This window comes from Mytilus californianus, unplaced genomic scaffold (genome assembly GCF_021869535.1).
Source record: "Mytilus californianus isolate M0D057914Y unplaced genomic scaffold, xbMytCali1.0.p SCAF_5, whole genome shotgun sequence".
In the NCBI taxonomy this organism is placed as follows: domain Eukaryota; kingdom Metazoa; phylum Mollusca; class Bivalvia; order Mytilida; family Mytilidae; genus Mytilus; species Mytilus californianus.
In genome coordinates, this window is record NW_026262701.1 from 100,309,021 (window position 1) to 100,318,685 (window position 9,665).

General features: G+C 33.8%; 1 protein-coding gene across 1 annotated transcript in view; it reads right to left on the bottom strand.

Moving 5' to 3' along the window:
• The window catches only part of LOC127702145 (tyrosine aminotransferase-like), a 29,755-nt gene extending 27,332 nt beyond the window's left edge, over positions 1-2,423 (bottom strand). The window contains exon 1 of the mRNA XM_052206247.1: positions 2,319-2,423. The gene's annotated coding sequence lies outside the window, so the exon portion shown is untranslated. The remainder of the gene's footprint in view (positions 1-2,318) is intronic.
• Between the last annotated feature and the right edge of the window lie 7,242 nt (positions 2,424-9,665).

Below are 9,665 nucleotides of genomic sequence, written 5' to 3' on the forward strand. Positions count from 1 at the left end.
CTATCAGTCGAAGGGGAGGTGTTAAACTTTGGTCATACTTTTGTATTAATACATGTACAAGACTCTGATTTTGAAGGAAACACTTATTTTCTTTCAGTGCTTCAAACTGTAATATTTTGAATATTAGGATAGCATTTAATTGCCATTAAAAGTAATGAAAATTGCTTTATTGCCCCATGTTTTGGTAATTGTTTGTATGCAGAAATTGGATGAAAAAACATCAGTTTTGACTAGTAAAGTCATTTACAGCAGCCGTGTTTATTCCATTCATTTAAATCTGATTTGTCCAATTGTTACACATGATGTTCAGATTTGGAGTCTTTGACCAAACAAACAAACTACATGCTCCTATACATGATGATAGACGAAACAGAATATGGCCCGGGAATACAAATGACCAGCCGTATATGTATTGTTCATATATAAAATAAGAAATGAAGTTATGTAGACCTGTAATATGAAAATCTTCCACACACTTTCATTAAATTAAAATCAGTTCAATGAAGTTCACAGGAGTAACGGTACTGTAGTTGAGGAGTCCCCACCATCAATTTGCGATTTGATGTTCGCAAATGCAGTTCTACTGTCGATGCGTAGCGGAGACAGTAAAACGGAAATTTGCAACCGTCAAATCATAATTGATTGTGGCTACTCTTCAACCACAGTAATGTTATTCCGATTCTAATGCGTTACAAAAAGAAAAATAAATGGGGAATGTTTCCATGGGACACTGATGATGCCCCCTCTTGCATAAACATAAAACATTATAAAGCATTACGTATGAATTTTATAACATTTGGTTGAAGCAAACTAGAGGTTTAGAACAGAGACGAAAAATTCAGAAATCGACCCCATAAAAATACCCCGAGCTTCATTTTGAGCTCTTATATACGGAGAAAGACTAAAAACTAATAATTTCCCGGATTTTATAGTGAGTCCGTGCATGTGTAGACACACATATTACCATCCTTGCTTTTAGATAGATTGCTTCAAAGTTGACTGATATGCATAGAAGTTTGTTTGATAAGAGGTTGTAAAATGTCCGATGGCAAATAGTTCAGGCATGTTAAGGACGAAACAATACTATAGTTGTGTCTGAAAGACACATTTTTAATGCATCCATAAAAAAAAAGAATAAACCACACTTCTATCTTGTGAAAGGAGCTTCCCATACATTAGTTTTTAAGGTTTTACGGCGAGAGACAAGAGAAGGGACATGGGAGAAAGGAAAAAGGTACCCCCTGTCCGACCCCTCATAAATCTAGAACTGTAAAAGTGACGACATCAAAATTCAAACTTATTCTGTGTTTTTGTGGTAATAAGCATTGTGCATAAGTTTCATATCAGTTGGTTGAGGCAAACAAAAGTTAGAGAACGGAAACCAATTTTGTAAAAACGGACGTACACTATGATACGTACATTCGGATAGACGTACAAACAGACAAGAATAAAACTCAATGCCCGTTTTGCTATGGCGTGGGCATAAAAATGTACATTTATGAAATAAAATAAAATTCCGCGAAACTTCATGAATGGTTTTTGCACAAAGACGTTATGGCTAAACGTGACGTCATATAAATGAAAACTAACAAACTGAAGGTCATAACTTTACTTCTACGATTCAAATTTTGATCAAATCACATCAAAACGCCAATTTTGAGGTAGGTGTTGTTTTATTTTCGGTAATATTGTAGTAATCGAACATTGGTTGATCAAAGCAATTCAAAATGGCGGGTCCCTCCATTTTTTAATTATTTGAATTTGAGTTATCTCCCTGTGTACGCAAACCTTACCTTAATAAGAATATGGAGCATGAAAAGTGTCAGAGGTGAGCAGATTCCGATATTTGATTTTGTTCCATCTTTCGATCCTTCCTTATATATATATGGAATAATATAGAGGGTCAAAATTAATAAACTACTGTGATTGTTATTTCACGTGGAAATAAGAACAAGAACTAATTAAATAAGTTAAAATATCACAGAATATTTACTAACAAAAATTTAAACACACAAATATTTTAGAAAAAGGGGGGCATTCATCTAGTCCTGTGAAAAATATATCATGTGTCCTATCTTTTAATATTTGACAGTTTGATGTATGGGTTTAACATGTAGTGGAAAATTATAGCTTACGGAATGAAAATTGAATTAGAATTAAGAATCTTATACTTTATAGTTATACAAAATTTAAACCACAAAAACATTTGCTTGTCCTTGAATAAACTGTTTCATCAGTTATAGTTTCTTTTATCATGGTTGTCAGATTTTTAACAAGCTCATCTTACATAAGGCTTATAATTAATGAACCTCACTTACCAACACTTTACAGTCTTGTTTTCCACCAAATATTTGCTCTTGTAAGTTGTTTTTGTAGACGTAGATGACTTTACCTTGACCTTCTAATTGTAAACACAACACATGATTGGATTAAAAAGTGGGCAGGTATCCCTGTTACCTTATTTTCTGAATTTTACACAGAACGAAGGAAGCAAAGTTATACAAGGAACTAGTTTTCGTAACTTCCTTTTCGTGGACCATTTCAAAATTTGGGGGGACTATTTCAAAATGGCCAAACAATATGATTGAAAAAAACCTAAGAACTGGATTTTAATTTTAATAGGGAGTCACGAACCGGCCAAAATTGGTACGTCCTGAAACCCGGACCGGACTGGACTCCGGACCCGGACTTTGGTATGAAATTATTGGGGGAAAGTGAATTTTCTTGGAATTATGTTTCCCTTATTATTCATGAGAAGGGATCATGAGATAGTTTTTTGGAGAAGTGTATTAAGATGCATTATGATAATAAATCATACCTACAGTATGTATATTTACAAATAACTTTAAAACACATGGAAATATTGTTTGGATAAATTTATAGGGGGAAAGTGAATTTTCTTCGAATTATTTTTTCCTTTTTTATTCAAGAGAAGGAAGTTAAATTTTTGGAGAACTGTTACAAGATGCATTATAATTTATAATAATAAAAATAAATCCTGCCTACAGTATGCATATTTACAAATGACCTTAAAACACATGGAAATATTTTAGGATAAATTATAGGGGAAAGTGAATTTTCTTAGAATTATATTTTCCTTTTTTATTCAGAAGAGGGATGGTAATTTTTGGAGAACTATAACAAGATGCATTATAATAATAATAATAAATAAATCATACATACAGTGTGTTTATTTACAAATTTGTTATACATAAACAAGTGGTAGTAAATTTGCCTCATATGAGTTAAGAAATGTATCGTGTATCACTGTCGGACTCAAAACAAACAAAATGTGTATGTATATTACACCTGAACGTTCCAAACTACCGACCGTGTATTCTGATGTATACACAGTGGTATATATGGTCAGTAGTCAGCGATGCATGAACCAGCATTACGTAATTGTATAATAAGTGTTTTTAGTCCGACAGGAAATCGCTTGAATACCTGGTCATGTCTCCTCACAATACCTCTGACAAGAAATCCGTAGCCATGCTGATGATCAAATTAGGGAAGGACCGAATTAAACAAATTTATTAGATTAAAGAGTTATGAATAAAATCAGATTTTGAAAACTTTGTTTACACGGAACACCGCTAGTTTGACTTTGAACTATGAGATAATTTATAAAAGTGATTTTATCTATAATTCCCATACATTTTAAAAACGACTGACTATATTTATTTAAAAAAAAAAACTTGTTCCGTATCCCGTATGAAACTACTATAGTAATTGAACAAGTGAAGCGTTATTTGGATGTTATATAAAAATAAGAAGAATGATGTGATGTGATTGCCAATGATAAAAACTGACACAGAAGACCAAAATAACAACTATAGGTCTACGTACGTCCTTCAAACATGAGCAAAGCCCATACCGCATAGTAAGATATAAAAGACCCCATAATGACAAATGTAAAACAATTCAAAGGAGAAAACTAACGACCTTATTTATGTACAAAATAATGAACGATAAACAAATATGTTACATATCGACAAACGACAACCACTTAATTACAGGCTCCTGACTTGGGACAGGCGTATACATACAGAATGTGGTGGTGTTCAACTTGTTTAAAGGCGCCAACCCACCCTTAACTTAGAACATTGATGTAACAGTACAACATAAGAAAAAAACAATAAAAGTCAGTTGAAAAAGGCTTAACTCATCAGATGGATACAGATAGAAATACATATAATAAAAACACAGAGAATACTTGTATGGGTACTTATACAGCCACACAACAGAAAGACAATTAGTACATCCATCTGAGCCGGAATACTCGCAGTTACTGACAGCTATATATATAGTACAAGGCCAATAACTAATGTAAAAAAATCATGCATCTAAGACTATATTTAAAATACAACCGAACTTGTTTACACTTAGGTCATCACCTATAGTCTTAAGGTACATGTATTTGTGAGTAAGTCATGTGTTTTTTTGTTTGTTTTTTTAAGTAACCAAACATCCTGAAGCGAGTGTAAACCTTTGTCAATAATTGATTTGGAGGAACAATAATTAAGAGATCATAAGAATTCAGAAGAACAATAAGAGATCATAAGAATTCATACGAACAATAAGAGATTATAAGAATTCTTATGATAATTGACAATTCATAACATTCGTACCACTGGCTAACGGAAGAGGTTTATATTGATAAATAAAAAAAATACATTCACCTGTAGTTTACCCAGTGTGTTGCCTGTGCATAATAAGCACAAAAGAAAGATCGAAACTTTTTAAAAATCGGCGCAAATGTCATACGCCCCATAAAACATGAGACTTATATTACACGTGCAGTGACATAACAACAGCCCCAATTGATGTTTCTTAACAGGAAACAAATAATAAAAGTAGGACTCTCGAGGGGGGTGGGGGGCACTTCAAAATTTTTTTGGTAGAGGTGAGCAGCTGAGACATCAAGTACCCCACCCTTTTCATATATTTTGTTTATCAAAAATATATACCTTGTCATATATCAATTAACTAAAAACAGACCTACCTTATATATTTAGATATTTTTCATCTTCTGATACATTAGTATATAGATTTTTTTTGGGGTCCCGCTCATCATCACTTTCTTGTTTAGAAGCAACGCAGTCGCAATAATCACACCTTGCTTTTTTCCAATAGATTCGCCACATCTTAAAAATGTTCATCTATTTGCCGCTTTTATATCTTTCATTATGAGGAAATTTCAAGTTCAATAGACAATAAAATATGTTTGGTCAGATAAATGTAGTAACACCCCAGTTTCACTTTCACTGAGTTTTATATCAATTTATAATGAAAAACTGATAACAAGTTACATTGCCTTTCCCTCGTATAAAAAGACGCTGACACTATGGAATTTCTTTTAATAATTGTTATCATGTTTCATGTATACACACCTTTGAATGTTAATTAGGTTCAAATGTCAAAATGATCAGATTTATTGCATCTATAACTAACATCAGTGGAAAAATCACATTGGAATAAATAGAGGTTAACTTGGTTTCACATAGCTGATGCACTTACAACTGTGGTTTAACCGCATCAAAAATAAATATGGACATGTGATTAGTTTCAGATACTTATGATATAATCAAGCAGGTGATAATGTCAACCTATTGACATAGTTAATCTGAATTTCTCATCCTTTTCATATATCATGGAGCATGAAATAGTGACCTATTCCAGCGGCTCATCCCTACAACTCATTCCTAAGTAAGTGCCCCCCCCCCCCCCCCCCCCCCCCGGAGGTAAGACTGCCAAAACAATAAATCATTTCTTGTCAATTCAACTGTAAGGCATAATTTTAGGCTAAATGGTAAATTTCAATTAATGTTTAACAGTTTATTGTTTAAAGAGGGAACAATCAACCAGGAAATACTATATATAGATGTAAGAAGTAAGACGTTAAATCATAAGAAAAAAAGTCGCAATTATTTCATCTTTATTTCCTTTTTCAATATCTATTTATACAGTTTACTCATAGAAATTTAAACACACAAATTATTTAGAAAAGGAGGAATTCTTTTTTCAGTATTTGCTAGAAAAAAAACAGTAGGCCTACACATAAAAATACACCCTTCGAATGTTTCAAACTATTGCTCTTCACTCTTTCTATGACAAGTGTTTCATTTGCTTTCATTTCATATAAAACCACTAATTATCATTTTTAGAAACAAAAGCATAAAGCACAAATATTAAACTCTTTGAGTAATTTTGTATAACACAAATATTTACTTACTTATTTATCTATTTATTGTATTATTCTTTTTTGTTTAATTTTGCGTTCGGAATGTGGGAAAATATTGGTTCACTCTTTTTTATTTATACTGTTTATCATGACAGTAATCCTAAAAGCATTAAAGTGGTTAAAAAAACCCACAGTCCGGGTCCGGCATCCAGTCCGGGTCCGGGTCCGGGTTTCATACCAAAGTCCGGGTCCGGAGTCCGGTCCGGTCCGGGTTTCAGTGCGTACCGCCAAAATTCTTGAATTACGTAGTTGAATAGACGTGTTAATCCGTTTCCGTGATAAAAATTGAAGGTTGATATGGTTTTAATGCATTTAAGTACTTTAATTAAGGGGATCCATGTGATTTCTGCGGTGCCAGCCAGTGGAGGAGTATTTTGGAAATGAATATTCCTCGGGGGGGGGGGGGGGGCACTTCCCATATACAAGGTGATAGGACGTGCCACTGGAATTGGAATAGGTCACATTTTCCAGCTTGAAAAATATGTGGGTGGATAGGGGGAAAAACTATTCGCTGAGAAATATGATGATAAGGTCAATCAAGTTTTCAGTACTTGTTATATGAAAAGCCCTGTACGTAACTTTCTTGCCGGTGTTACGGCTGTGTTTTTATCAACAAATTTCCCCTCTTTTGACTATTTGGTATTCCACTTTACCAACACACCACACACGAAACCCAACCAATATGGGGAAAGGTTACATTTTTACCTATGCAATATATGAAACGGTATAGACAGATAGGATGAGAATGAATAGTCAGTCCTATAAAATGCAGGACAATGTGGGGGTCTGATGATAGTTGTGTACACAAAAGAAAATAAATAACATGGTGAATAGGAAATCCATCATAAAAAAATATTATATTACTAATAGTCCCAGCTGAAACTACCATTATATAACATAGTATAGTGATGTGTAAAAAAAGGATTGAAAAATAAACGCCGCTGTCCCAGGTATCGGAAGGGTTGAGCGCTCACAAACATATTTGACCCGCCACATTATAATCTGTATGTGCCTGTCCCAAGTCAGCTATAGGAGCCTGTAAGTGTAGTCTGAGACTGTGTTATAGTAGTCTCAGGTGTAGTTCAGTGGTTGTCGTTGGTTCATGTCCGTCATATTTGTTTTTCGTAAATAGTTTTGTATAAATTATGCCTTTGATTTTCTCAATTGAATTGTTTCACATTTTCATGTTGAGGCCTTTTATAGCCGACTTTTATACGGTATGGGGTTTCTCGCTGTTGAAACTTTGGTGGATAGTTGTTTCATTGGCAATCATACCCCGGCATCACGTGCACCTTATTTTCATATCAATAGATTGCGGACTGCAATTTATTTGTTGATTTCAAAATGAGTGCCGTCTGAATCATCTACATAAAGAAACAGTTCTAAGTTGAAGATAACTGTATAACTGAACAATGATATACTATTATATTGAAAATTATACTTCCTTGGCCATCAAATTTGTCATTATGTTTTTTTATAAATACTTAGGAAGTCATTAATGAAGTTTAAGACAGCACTGTAGAAAATATCACTTTGTCTGAATTCAGTAATCTAAAACTTCAAGAAGGAAATAAGATCAGTTTAATACAAAAATAAGTTTGTTCATACATATTTTATTTGCGTTATACTACTTATCTTTTAAAGGTTCCTCTTTTAAATGGAATTCAAGCGCGTCCTTTGTAGACTACACTCTTGTTATATTTCCTATTTTGGAAATTTCAAAAAATATATATATATATGATCCGTTCATCCTATTTCGACTCTTCAAAATTCAAGAGTCTATCCTAAATTGAGGTAAATTATATGGCCTTCCAAACACCGTTTCGATTCCTAACATCACTGAAGAGACATTAATTGTCGAAATCCGAAAATGGTGTACAAATTTTTGCACCTCATGTTTGCGGTATACCATCTTTTCCGCAAGTTTATTGTTTTCTGCTTGGTATTGAATTAATAATAAAGATCCATTTTGTTACATCTTGTGATCCGTTTATTTGGCAATCGCCAATGGCAGTCAGCAGGGTTTAAGAACATCCGTTGTTCGACCTGTTAGCCAAATGCGTTTTGTTTCAACATACTTTTTCACTTTGTTGGTCTTTTGGAAAATGTTGTTTGTGCTGTATTTAGACCCCTCTAACAAGAAATTTGTTTTGCATGCACACGTATAAAAATTGCGGTTTTTATCCAACGCAATCATAGGTTTGAACGTTGTTTTCAATTTAGAATTGTTTATATTTTTACTTTTGGGCTTGTATTATATTTGCTTTCGGGTTTATATGATCCGTTCATCCTATTTTGACTCCTCAAAATTCAAGAGTCTATCCTAAATTGAGGTAAATTGTATGGCTTTCCAAATACCGTTTCGATTCCTAACATCACTGAAGAGACATTAATTGTCGAAATCCGGATATGGTGTACAAAAACCTTTGCACCTTTTGTTTGCGGTATACCATCTTTTCAGCAAGTTTCTTGTTTTCTGTTTAGTATTAAATTTATAATTAAGATCCATTTATTACATCGGTGATCCGTTTATTTGGCAATCGCCAATTTCAGTCAGCAGGGTTTAAAAACATTTGTTGTTCGACCTGTTATTCAAATGCGTTTTGTTAAAATATACTTTTTCACTTTTTTGGTCTTTTGGAAAATGTTGTTTGTGCTGTATTTAGACCCTTCTAACAAGAAATTTGTTTTGCATGCACACGTATAAAAATTGCGGTTTTTATCCAACGCAATCATAGGTTTGAACATTATTTTCAATTTAGACTTGTATATATATATATATATATAGAAGTCTATAAAAAGGACCAACCAGCAAATTTATAAAATTTACTATGTACCGGATCGTCTAGAATAGACGATACTGTGCAGATAAGGAAAAAATTATATAAGTCTAGAGATTTGCACAACGATACTAATATAAGATGGTATTATACGAAGATGTTGTTATTAAATCGTGTTGACAAATATTTCGGCTTAACAAATAGCCTTCTTCAGTGTCAATAATTTTAACAATACACCAGACGAGCAAGTCTGTCGGCCCTTGACCAGCCCTCGTTGTGGTCTATGATAGTGATGGTAAGGTTTTTGTGATCAGCTTGGGCGTGCCCAGGTGATCTCAAATGACGACTTACGGGGAGGTCGGGCTTGCAGGTGTAGTCACTTCGATGACCATTCATGCGTTTGTTAAATGGCTGTTCTGTCTCGCCAACATACTGCATGCCACATCGACACTGAAGAAGGTATACAACAATCTGGGTTTTGCAAGTTACATTGCAAAATATAGTGTACACAGACCCAGTGGAGTGGCAAGTAAATGTCTGAGTATTCAGTATTTGTTGGCAAGTCAGACATCGTCTGTTACCGCACGACTTGCACCATCCTGCAGTTGAACAGCTTTTATTAGAGGATACATCAGCTCTCA